The sequence below is a fragment of the Heloderma suspectum genome, chromosome 3 (genome assembly GCF_057233095.1).
Source record: "Heloderma suspectum isolate Gila_16-S chromosome 3, 16-S_ref, whole genome shotgun sequence".
Classification (NCBI taxonomy): Eukaryota; Metazoa; Chordata; class Lepidosauria; order Squamata; family Helodermatidae; genus Heloderma; species Heloderma suspectum.
Window position 1 is genome coordinate 47,466,094 of NC_139460.1, and position 13,347 is coordinate 47,479,440.

General features: G+C 42.6%; 1 protein-coding gene across 50 annotated transcripts in view; it reads left to right on the top strand.

Annotated features, from left to right (window-relative positions):
* The window catches only part of ZBTB20 (zinc finger and BTB domain containing 20), an 809,278-nt gene that overhangs the window by 541,391 nt on the left and 254,540 nt on the right, over window positions 1–13,347 (top strand). For 49 of the 50 annotated variants that reach the window (XR_014789034.1, XR_014789033.1, XM_084843086.1 and 46 more), the window contains one exon: window positions 4,973–5,033. The gene's annotated coding sequence lies outside the window, so the exon portion shown is untranslated. Of the gene's footprint in view, window positions 1–3,080; window positions 3,155–4,972; window positions 5,034–13,347 lie in introns of all 50 variants that reach the window. The other variant, XM_084843058.1, reaches the window with a different exon arrangement.

Here is a 13,347-nt window from a genome sequence, read left to right on the forward strand (position 1 = left end):
AAAGCAACAAAAAAGTTTTCTTCAGCTACATGCATAGTAAAAGACAGAGGAAAGAAATGGTTGTTCAGCTATTAAATAAGGATGGCAAAATGATAACAGATGACCAAAAAAAGGCAGAGGTGCTCAATTCCTACTTTGGCCCAGTCTTCTCCCAAAAGAGGGTCTGTGAGCCCCCTGGCAAAGGCGAAGTACAGGCTGAAGGGGCCAGATTGCAGCTTGAGATCGATAGGTATATGGTCAAAGAACACCTAATTACTTTGAATGAGTTCAAGTTTCCAGGACCAGATGAACTGCACCCTAGAGTAATAAAGGAACTGGCAGAAGAACTCTCAGAACCACTGTCTATTCTCTTTGAGAAATCATAGAGCATGAGTGAAGTAACAGATGACTGGAGGAGGGCTAATGTTGTCCCTATCTTTAAAAAGGGTAAAAAGGAGGAACCTAGGAACTACAGACCAGTCAGTCTGACATCAATCCCTGGGAAAATTCTGGAGCAGATGATAAAGCAATCCATCTGTAAGCACCTTGAAAACAGTGCAGTGATTACTTGAAACCAACATGGATTTGTCAAGAACAAATCCTGCCAGACAAATCTGATCTCATTTTTTGATCAAGTAACCTCCCTTGTGGACTGTGGGAATACTGTAGACATAATATACCTCGACTTCAGCAAAGCTATTGACAAAGTGCCCCATGATATCCCAATGAGCAAACTAGATCAAAGTGGGCTAGATGAAACAACGATCCAATGGAGCACAGTTGGCTACAGAATCGGACTCAAGGAGTGCTTATCAATGGGACCTTCTCAAACAGGTGAGAGGTAAGGAGTGGGGTACTGCAGGGCTTAGTCCTTGACCCAGTGCTCTTCAACATTTTTATTAATGACTTGGGCGAGGAGGTGCAGGAAATGCTGATCAGATTTGTAGCTGACACAGAATTGGGCGGGATAGCTAATACTTTGGAAGACAGAAACAAAATTCAAAGTGATCTGGATAGACTGGAGCGCTGGGCAGAAAACAACAGAATGACATTGAATAGGATAAATGCCAAGTCCTGCACCTAGGAAAAATAAACCAAATGCACAGTTACAAGATGGGGGATACGTGGCTCAACAACACTACAAGCAAGAAGGATCATGGAATTGTTGTCGATCACAAGCTGAATCTGAGCCAACAATGTGATGTGGCTGCAAAAAAGGCAAATGCTCTTTTGGGCTGCATTAATAGAAGCATAGCTTCCAAATCCCAGGAAGTACTAGTTCCCCTCTACTCAGCACTGGTTAGGCCTCATCTGGAGTACTGTGTCTAGTTCTGGGCACCACATTTTAAGAAGGATGCAGACAAACTGGAGATGGTTCAGAGGAGGGCAACAAAGATGATCAGAGGACTGGAAACAAAGCCCTATGAGGAGAGACTGAAAGAACTGGGCATGTTTAGCCTTGAGAAGAGAAGACTGAGGGGAGATATGATAGCACTCTTCAAGTACTTGAAAGGTTGTCACAGAGAAGAAGGCCAGGGTCTCTTCTTGATTATCCCAGAGTGCAGGACACAGAATCATGGGCTCAAGTGACAGGAAGCCAGATTCCGGCTGAACATCAGGAAAAACTTCCTGACTGTTAGAGCAATACAACAATGGAACCAATTCCCTAGGGAGGTGGTGGGCTCTCCCACACTGGAGGCATTCAAGATGAGGCTAGACAGCCATCTGTCTGGGCTGCTCTGACTTGGATTCCTGCATTGAGCAGGGGGCTGGACTCAATGGCCTTGTAGGCCTCTTCCAACCCTACTATTCTATGATTCTATGTAAACTGCCCCGATGGCATCTGTCAGTTGTGTGGTATATAAAACAAACAAACAAACAAATAAATAAATAAAAGTTTCCTCTTCATGGCAGAGGAGAAGCTACTAAAGTTGTAAGAAATTATATAAAAAGAAATGAATTCCAGCAAAGATGGAGCTATAGTACTGAGGGAGTGTCTACATTATCAAATTGGGCTTTGCAGAATCAAACAGCAGAACTAGAAGACTTACATTCTTGTTGCCTTGCCATATGGACATTACTTTGGAATCATTCATTCATATCCCAGGTCATTTATGCTGAAATGTCATTGCCATGTAACAGCTGCTGTGTGACCTCTGTGAAATGATTTAGAGGGCTAGGTTCCTGGTGAGCAGGAGTCCACAATGCATAAATCCATCTCTACTAATTTTGCCCTTTGCCCCAGACATCCTCTTGCTTGACCAGCTTAAACAGAATAGGAAGCTACAAAGACCATCCTTTCTTGGAAGTGTTCCAACCATGGAACAGCTGGAGTTGATTTTCAAGGGTGGATCAAGAAGATCAGTCTCCCATTCCAGTGATATGGATAAATTGGGCCCATCTATTTCTAGAACTTTCAATTTCAAGTCTCACCTGCATTGAAAATGTTTTCAAGCAAGAAAGCCCTGCGGAGTACATTGTTCATTACTGACAGTCTGTATATACCTTTCAGAATATGAATACATGGGTTTTGATGTTATATATATATATATATATATATATGAGAGAGCGCTACATTTTTAATTTATTAAATTTCCCCCAATATTCATTAAGATAAAAAGAATCTACGTTTTTGTGTAAGAAGAGGATTGATTGGTGTCATGTACATATTCATTCACTTCTATTTATGCAAGGTAATAAGAGTTTTAACATGGAGGTGGAATAATGGTGTTTATAATTCCATTGCCACTGTTTATAGAAGATAAAAACAGTGCTTTTAAAAAAAGTAAAATGGTGAGAGAACATTTGCTGTTATGTACATACATTAATTTCTTCCACTTGTGTTTATAAAGTATGAGGATAAAAAAGTTTAACAAGTTGAAGTGAAGTCAATGCTGTTTATAATATGGTCCTTGCTGTTTACCTAAGATAAATTAATTTAGAGTATGTAATTTTGTCTCTTCAGGGAGGGGAATTGGGGTGACAGCATTTGGGGCTATATTATGTACTTTTAGCAGCTTCAGAATTCTTTCCCTTATTAGGGAATATGCAAGATGTGTTAAATCATGCCAGGCTGAATATTATATGGTTTCTTAAAACAGGGGACACATCGCAATAGAACTTAGATTGTGTCAGAATTTCTGAAGAGATAACTTCAGACAGTAGAGAGAAGGTGGTATGTAGATATCTAAAAATAGTCTTGCGAATGATAAATCCCTTTATCGCTTACCAATAACTTGATCCTTTAAATAGTTGCTTTTCTCTCTATGATCCTGTTTTATTCCTTGGAACAAATCATATTGAGCGTTTGACACCTGGACAGGCTTCTTATTTTGCCTACCCCAGTTCCTGCTAATGGCTCCTGCTGATATATTTATAATGATAGACTGTCTGAATACAGACATTGTTTTTTAGATACAGCACTGAATTGGGGGGGGGGAATCACTCTGATACTAAACACATTGGCTTGGAACCTGAGAAGTGCCAGCAGAGAGCAAGTTGGTAGAAGGTCAATTTCTTGCCCCCTTCTCCCTTCAAGACTCCTAAAAAGCCTCTGGGGTGGGCTGTTGCATGGGGGTCTGAGGAGGAAGGGGGTTTGCCCAAAATCAGGTGGGGTCACCTTCTGTTAGCAGGATCAGCAGCAGAATTGTTCATGAGTAAACACCCAGCCTGTCATAGGACCAATTACCTTATGTTGGAGCTGAGACGGCTCCAACTTCTTGCTTGAAACCAAGTCCTTCCTAGTTGCCTACCTGTTGCAGCCCTTCATCAAGTACAGATTGCTGGCCAGGAAGAACTAATGGGAATCTGTTGCTCTCGTGCGCACACTGGTCTGTTAATGAGATAGCACCCCAATTTAGGGTAATTTCTCCTGAGTAATCCCAGGATGACAGGGCTTGAGCTTGAGCTTTTACTAGACATGATCACTGGGAAGTTTCCAGAGCACCATTTAAAATGTCAGGCTGGAACTTTCCTCATCTGTAGATTAAGTAACGGGTATGCACTGCAGACTGGACTTATATTGATAGTATTGACTGCTGTTGATCTTTAGACATACTTCCATTATATTATATTTGTTCTTATGTCCTTACCTGCCACTGATTTTAAACTAACTGATCACCTGGGGCGCTTTTATTCTCTTGACTCGAGACACATCATGATAATTCACTTGCTTCTGTGTTGTCAGTACTTCTCCCTACCTTAGTAGACTGACTGAGCACAAATATTTCCTACTTGGCCTGCTTTTTTTATTTACCATTAATAAAAACATAACAGTCAATTGCTCTTCTTCATTATCAGATGTGGACTTCTGTCTCTGGGCAGATGATACCCAAACCTGAAAATATATAGTGAGCTACAGGTCTTTTAGAAAACCTAGCAGTAGAAACAAAAAATGTGATGGTCTGGATGATCAGGCAGACTACATATCAAAAGAATGAAGCATTCTTTGCACGTAATTTGCTTATGCCAAGCATTTGTTGCAAGATTCAAAATAAGGCAGTTTTTCATAACTAAATGTAGAGAAAAGTATTGAGTTGGATGTGTTTAAGATGTAGCTTTATTGGAGTTTTATTTTCCATTCTGGGCACATGTACCCTTCCATAAGATTGTAGTTAGATGCTGAAAAAAACAAGCCAAGCCTTTTCTTATCATGTGCCGGAGATAACAGACTGCAGAAACCCAATGGCATTTTATAAAGCATCTAACAAGAACTGGGACTTGCCAGGTTCCATTTATCTGGCCAAGAATATATTTCTATGATCTATCCCAAGGAGATTTTCAGCAGAGTCTTACACTTAGTGTCTAAATTAATGATAGTGCTCCCCCCCCCCCCAGCCATGACAAAAGCCACTCGGCAGTTATATACATTATGTTAAAGTTTTTGTCGTGAACATATTCTGTAAAAGCTTTTTCTGCTTCATCATTTTGACAAGCCAATTCCACTAAATCTTCCATGATCGTCATGTTCTCTTTTTAACTTTTTCAATTCCAGAAAACAGCAAATATTTCTGAGTTACACAGCACCAAACAGCCACAGAATCATTTGCTGAAAGGTAAGTCATCTGTGTAGCGGTCTGTAATAAAAAAAAAGTAAAACCAACCAAGTGCATTTCCAGTTATCGCTATCAGCTCTACTACACTGAGCTTTGAAAATAATGTGTTATCTATGGTTTTTCAGTATGCCCTGTCTCCTTGATCTAGCAGGCATCCTTTGGAAATGGCACATTATGAAACAATTAACCTCAGTAGCTTTGGATTGCTCAATTTGTTTGTCTTGTTGAATTTACCTCTTCTAAAAAGGTGTGGACTCAGAAATATGTCACAAATTACTTTTCAGTTGTTTGATTTTCCTTCTGCTTCCTTGGCCTTTTGGCTTATAAATTACAAAGCAGAAAGTGTCCTCTTGCAAAATACCAATTTTTTAGGATTACCAACGTTAAGTAGTTGTTGCTACTGTAGCAAATAGGGCTTTTTCTGAGCTGAGCTGAGCTGAGCTGGTAGCAACATTCATTAGATTGCACCTTTTCTTGAATGTGTCCAGGACTGAATCTACATGGACAAGGTTTTTGAGGCGATTCCATTTAAGTACAGATTTTCATAAATCAGGTTATTGCGGCAAATGGTAGCCAGTAATGCGGTATATACATTTAAAAAATCTGCTTGCATGGGGCAAACAGCACTTGAAATTGTATTAGGTTGGGGTTGGGTGGGCAGAGTCCCTCAACTAGAGCTGAACATCATCACCTGCATAGGTGCAGGGCAATGAATGAACAGAGGCTTGCTCCCTACACCTCTCCCTGCTCCCCCCTCCCTGCGCGCTCAGTGAGGTTCAATGGAGGATGAGTTACTTCCAAGTAAGCATGTGTAGCAGACAGCTCTCCTCTGTGTCTAGCCCTTCTCAGCAGGATTAGGGGTAATTTGGGGGCCATCAACTCTTAAAATTATCTCCATAAGGGCATATCTTTGCACTTCCAGCATAGTTTTAAAATGACAGGCATGAAGCTTGCTCTCAGCTGCCCCGCCCCCCTCCACGGTCAGTGCAGTACAATGGGAAAGTATTACTCCCGAGTAAGCATGTTTCTTCAGCGCACACTTGGCAACAGTGCAGTTTCAAAGGTATAGGGCTGGCTGCCCTCGCCACTCCTGCAGTCATTCACAGGCAGTTGGAGAGTGTTACTCCCAAGTAAGCATGTTTCCCCAGTGCACCTGATTACCATTGGTGGTGCGCTATCCACACATCACAAGAAGGTATCTGGGGGGCTTGGGGAAACCTCATGGTTTGCAATAGTACAACAATAATTTTTAGGGAGGAAAACCCTACATCGGCGGGGGGGACGGACCCACCATAAAACAACCCATTGAGGACTGAGGATGCTCCATGGCCATGGAATGCTGGCTGACTAATGGAGGTGGGGGGATGTTAAATCAGGATGAAGGGAGAATGCATTGTATAAACCTGGAAGAGAGTATGACTGGCTGGCTGCAACCATAAATAGAAGGAGCACTCCACATGGCAGCCTCACTTTGTATCCTTGAATGCCAGTTGCTGGGAGCAGCAATAGGAGAGGCCTGTCTTTGTGGCCTGTCTGTGGTCTTCTCAAGAGGTGTCTGACTGGCTACAGTGAGAAACAGGATGCTGGACTAAGAAGGCCTTTGGCCTAATCCAGGGATAGGCAATGTTAAGCCCTCCAGATGTTTTGGGCTGCAACTCCCACAATCCTTGCCCATTGGCCAACCAGGCTGGGGCTTAAGGGAGTTGTAGTCCAAAACATCTGGAGGGCACCAGGTTGTCTGAAACAGTGCTTTTCTTATGTTCATATGGGACTGTTTGTTGAAAGATAGCCTAGACAACAGCACGTTGAATAGCTAGAAGAGTTCTGGGCTGTTTTAGAGATATGCCCCTGCTTCCCCCTCTCATATGTCTCCACTTAGTTGTGTGTCCAGGTAGTAAGTGGATTGAATGTTGTTTGACTGTGTGTAAATGGATTGAGTTTTGATCATTTCTTCCCTTTTCTTTTTTTGGAATATATTTTATTTATTTTATCTTTATAAATGAAATAAACAATACCAAAATTACCAACAACCTGATCAATACTACAATTTCCCGACAATACAATATTCTAATGAGGATACCACAATAACAAAAAGAGAAGGGGAAAAAAAAAAGGGAAAAGGGAGGAGGAAAGGAAGTGCAGAAAAAAGAAGATTCTTTCCCCTTCCCTCCCCTTCTCCCTCTCCCTTCCCTTTAAAGAATTAAGTTTAAACTCCAATGCCCCCCAGCATCCGATGCCATTCTATTTTAAAAACTATATCTATAACCTTAACAATCTTACAATTTAATAAACAACATTACATTTCAATATCATATCATCAATCTTATATCAAAGAAACAGGTCTACAGTTCATTCCCAGTAGCCTATATTAATGATGATGATGATAATTAAAAGAAATATAGTGTTACATACTAATAAAACTTAAACCTTCAACAATCAATAATATATTTTATATATAAATGCATGTGCACAATTACCCTCAAACAATAAATTTAAATACATCATACCATATCTATTTTGAAATAAAAAATATAAAAGCAAGAAAAAGAGAAAGATGAAAGAGATTAATACGGATGTACGAATCCCTTACCTTGTTCCATTTCGGGGATCCATGGTGGAGGGGAGGCAATCCATCCCTCCCCCTGGAATCCCCCCCCAGCCGACTCCTCTCCGCTCCTTTTGCCATGATAGGCTATGTAAATACTTACGTAGCCTATCATGGCAAACAGCAGGAGTGCAAATGGCATAGCGGCCGCCATTTGCGCCCCTGCTCTTTGCTGTGATAGGTTACATAAGTATTTATGTAGTCTATCAGGGCCTAATGCAGGCACGCGAATGGCGGCCACCACGACGGCTGCCATTTAGGGATGCCAGAGAATTCCACGATGGATCTCGGTGAAGCCAAATGCCAGTGCATTCAGCCTCCCGAAATCCATCACGGAACGGCCTGCCACCCCCCCCCGGCGGATCCCCCCCCAGAACGAGACTTACCTGGGAAGGATGTTCCGGGCGGCGGCGGCTCCAGCGGCGGCTTCGGCGGTGGTGGCGGCGGCGGCTGGTCTTCCGACCGGCTGCCACCGCCATTTGCAGTCTGGTCTTTTTCTCCCCCCCCCCCCCCCATAGACGTGATAGGCTATGTAAAGACGTAGCATATCACGTCTGGGTTTTAAAAACTACGCTATTTGCATTCCCCTTATATATTTAAAACTACCCACTACACTATTTGCGTTCCCCTTTCTTTTCTTCGTCTTAGTCTACGTAAATATTGACATAGACTAAGACGGCGAAAAATAAGGAATGCAAATGGCGGCGGCCGTAGCCGCTACCATTTGCGTACACTTTTTTTTGGTTTTTTTTTTACCCAGAGCCCTCCGCAGCCGGAAATCCGGCTGTGGACGGCCCTGGCCTGGGCCTGGCCGGCTGCTCCGTGGAGCCGCCGCGGAGCACAGCTGGCTGTCGAGGATTCTGGGGGGGGAGGACCGGATCGCCTCCCCGCCCGTCGAGGATTCCGGGGGGAGGGACGGAACGCCTCCCCTCCCACACCATGAACAGAATCCGCGAAAAGGTAAGTGACTTTCGTACATCCCTACTGCCATTTGCAGCCGCAGCAGCCCGGCAGCGCCCGGAAGACGAGCTGCTGCCACCGCATCCGCTGCCGCCAGGTAGGTCCGTCCCGGGGGGATTTTGGGGGTGGAAGTGGGGGGGTAGTCCATTCCACCACAGACTCCAGGGGGGCGGATTCCAAAGAATCCGGCCTCACTGGAGTCCGTGGCGGATTTCTCCAACATCCCTGGAGATTAAACAAATATATGTATAATCATTTATCTTCTGACCTAGCCTGGATGATGTAGACGAAACACAAGCAGTTAACAAAGGTAGTTTAAAGATTCCAGTTCATGGGGTTGTAACAGAATTCTCACGCATTTTTATGTTCAGCCATGCCTCTGCCATTTCATGATTTAGAAACTTCTTCATCTGACCTTCAGACACAATACAAAGTGTAGCAGGATATTTTAAGTAATATTGTACGTTCATTTGTTTTGCCATATTTTTTGCTTTGATAAATTGCCTTCTTTTATTTTCCACCTCTTTCATGTAGTCTGGAAATAACATAACTTTATCTTGTTTCCAGGAAAGGCTTCCACCCTCTCTTGCCGAACGCAGGATATAATTCTTTGTGGAGACTTTTGCAAATTGGACTATGATCGTGTAATCAGTCCCTTTAGCATTTGGCACACGAAATGCCTGCTCAATATCAAGTAAATAATCAGATGGGATAGGGAGTATCTCATGGAAAAGTTTATCCACAAAAATAGGCAATTTTACATCATTAGACAGATTTTTAATCCCAGTAATACGTACATTGGATCTCCTCGTGAAGGCCTCCAGTTGAGAAATTCTATCAGAGGCATTTTTAAAACAAATTTTTGTCATAGTTTCATTTCCTGCCACTCGGTCTTCTAGCTCATTAATTTTTGTCTCCATTTTTTGCCATGACACATTAATTAAATCTACAGCTCCTTGCAAGGCGGTGATGGAATTTTGGATTAAATCCAAGCTTTTGGCTTGCTCTGTAAATTGCGAAGATAAAGTCTTTGTCAGAGTAAATAATTCCCCTATATCTTCTGTTCTTGAAACATTTGACACATGGGGTGCGGTGGGAGTTGATGCTGGCTCCTTTCTTCTCCTCGGCGCAGACATGTTTCTCTCAAACAGATCTTGCAGGTCCTCAGATCATGTTCTCAAATACTGTTAACATTTCTTAAATCATCCCTCAGAAGTTGCTGATATTTCTTAAAGCATATATTATTGTGGAACACGTCAGCCCTGTTTTCTCCTATGAAATAAGAGTTTCAGTACAGTTTTTTGCGTTGGTAAAGCTCTGGAGAGATAATCCTGGAATCCACCCCCCCACACACTATCTCAAGGGGGTACTTTTCTCCAAGATATTATCCAGATGTTGCCTTGCCCCCCCTTTTAATTCTGGGGGGGGGGGTGAAAAGGTTTTTCAACCTTTTAAAAAACTGTTTGAGAAAGCTCCCACTGAGCGATACCGTGGGATGCTACCAGAGCAACATTGGTCCCAACCAGAAGTCGATCATTTCTTTCCATGACTTCTCACTATATTAATTTCTTAATATTGCAATATTTTATATTGCTGCTGTCCTCCTTCAGTGGTAAAGGGCATGTGGTAAAGGGCATGCCCTTGAATACTTTGTAACTGACCAAAGCCTGGAGCACTTGTTGTGCCTAGATTTGTCTGATGTGAGGGCCAGTTAGTTGCTAGGCAACTTTTTGATTTAGCTGCATGGAATGCAAAGCAGTTACTTTTAAATGCAAATAAGCATAAGAAGAGATAGGCAATTGGCTGCTGCTGATACACACACATATACACACACAACTGAGTCTCAAATATAGTAGGAATGATTTTCAATTCCTCAATCACAAATCACATATTCACATTTATGGATATGTGTTACGTATGAAGTAGCCAGTTTGTACAATAAAACTTACTGCACAGAATGAGGAAAGATAAATAATAGTATTCTCTATATTTTTGAGTGGGGAGCCATGCTACTTCCATCCCTTGAGCACTTTATTTTTTGCTGGGCTGACAAGGGGTGTATCCATAGGTGCTTCTGTTACATAAAATAGTACAAGGGTGTCAGTTCCCTTCTGAATCAGGACCACCACTATTAGTCTGTGCTTTCTAACAGGGAACCCTATGCAATTGAATCAGATCTCTCTGACTTTAAATGGTGAATGATGCAAAACAACTTGTGAAATAATCATTTGGAAATCCTTATTCGTAAAAACTGAATACCAGCTTTTGTAGAAAAGGGTCCCAGATGCAGTGCTGGCTCCAGGTTTTTGAGGGCACTTGGGCAAAACACGCTCAATGGGCCCCCTCCCTCAGTGAGTCTATTTTTTCATTGCCATTGCTGCTCATCGTCTTTCTCATCATTGCTATCACTTGCTTGCTTGAGAGGCAGGGAGCCAGTGAGCAGATAGGCAGTAGCTTTTACTTCTGTTCCTTTTTACCATAACCATCTTCTGGGCCAGAGCAAGAGACAGCTAAATAAGCAGGCTGCATGAACAAGAGGAGCAAGTCCAGGGGGTTCTTGGCAGTGAGCCCCTGTGGTCTGTAGGCCGTAGGCAGGAGTCTGTCTATGCCTGTATTTGATGCCAGCCTTGCCCAGACATGTGGTGCCGCTGTTCAGCTAGGCAGAAATATCCAGAAAAATAATTAGGGAGGCTTTGTGCATTCCTCCATTTAGCCATTTAATCATCTGAAAAACAGAATTCTACTGAATTTGTGAGTTTTGCAACAAATACCTGTGCCACAATGTAGCTTGTTTGTAAAGAGTAAGCAGGAATGAGGCGAAAAGTAAGTGAAGGTCATCTACACAGCATTTACTTTTAAGAGATATAACAGCTTATTGATTTGGAGAACGAAAGACTTAGTTAACATAAGTGTCTGCTTAGTTTATTTCTGTTTTTTAAAAAGCAGAAGTGCTGACAGCATACAGGCCATTACCTTCGTCGGACTGTTAAAGTTTTTTTTAATGCTGACTTTCTGTTCTGTAGTACCACAGAAAATATCCTCCCAGCTTCTAATCGCTGTAATAACTAACCTCAAGGAGTCATTAGTGAGGGTTCAAACAATATCCTATAATAAGTGTGCTGTGAAGAAATTGACAGTTTTTCTCCATGATTCATATTCTTGTGAAAATTGTTGTTCAGTCATTCAGTCGTGTCCGACTCTTCGTGACCCCATGGACCATAGCACGCCAGGCCTTCCTGTCCTGCACTCTCTCCCGGAGTGTGCTCAAGTTCATATTCATTGCATCGGTGATACTATCTAGCCATCTCATCCTCTGCCGTCCCCTTCTCCTTTTGCCTTCAGTCTTTCCCAGCATCAGGGTCTTTTCCAGAGAGTTTTCTCTTCGCATTAGGTGGCCAAAATATTTGAGCTTCAGCTTCAGTATCTGTCCTTCCAATGAGCACTCAGGGTTGATTTCCTTTAGGATGGACTGATTTGACCTCCTTGCAGTCCAGGGGACTCGTCGTAAGAGTCTTCTCCAGCACCACAGTTCGAAAGCATCAATTCTTTGGCGCTCAGCCTTCCTTATAGTCCAGCTCTCACGGCCATACATTACTACTGGGAAAACCATAGCTTTGATTAGACGGACCTTTGTCGGCAAGGTGATGTCTCTGCTTCTTACTATGCTGTCTAGGTTTGTCATAGCTTTCCTCCCAAGGAGCAAGCGTCTTTTAATTTCATGGCTACAGTCACCATCTGCGGTGATCTTGGAGCCCAAGAAAGTAAAATCTGTCACTGCTTCCATTTCTTCCCCTTCTATATGCCAGGAAGTGATGGGGCCAGATGCCATGATCTTCGTTTTTGTAATGCTGAGTTTCAAACCAGCTTTTGCACTCTCCTCTTTCACCCTCAACAAGAGGCTCTTTAGATCCTCTTCGCTTTCTACCATTAGGGTGGTATTGTCTGCATATCGGAGGTTGTTGATAATTCTCCCGGCAATCTTAATTCCAACCTGTGATTCATCCAACCTGGCGTTTCTCATGATGTACTCTGCATATAAGTTAAAATAGTGAAAATAGTGGGTTACAAAATAACATTGGCATTTTTCTTGTACTGTACAAAATCTTTACAAGCTATGTTGATATTTTCCTCTGAAAAATATTGGATAGAACCTTGTAAAACACTTTAATAGACAGATTCCATCTACAATATTCACACATTCTTCTAAACTGGAGCCAGATTGTTGTGTTGTGAAACTAACGCTGGCATGCCAATGCCCTCTGATTATAACAGTAAATGGGTGTATTACTTACAGGAGCTGGATAAATGGTTCCATGATTAAATTCAGACTCAGTTCTTAGGAAACCGTTCCCCGCCCCCTCCCCTTCACTGTTGAATATGTGGCAAAATACCACAAGTAGTGCTGGGGGGTTTTCTTGAGGATTATGACTAGCAATGTACCATCAGTGGTAATCAGAGGCACTGGAGCGCTCTTCAGGTGCTGAAGGTGCTGAAAAAGTGTGTATGGTCTACACCACTAGTGTACTGGAGCCAGGTCTCACAGGCACACAGTGCCAGCACCGTCTGATTAGCAAGGATGCTGACATCACCTGCCACCCCTCCCAGAATTCCCTCTTCCCTCTGAGCTTAGCAGGGATTCTCACAGTAGCTGGAGGTAAATGAATTTTCCCAGAAACAATATATTGCTCCCTGTTGCAATGCAAAGTATTTGGGATGGCTTGGTTTTGAATGGGCAGTTTCAAGCTGTGT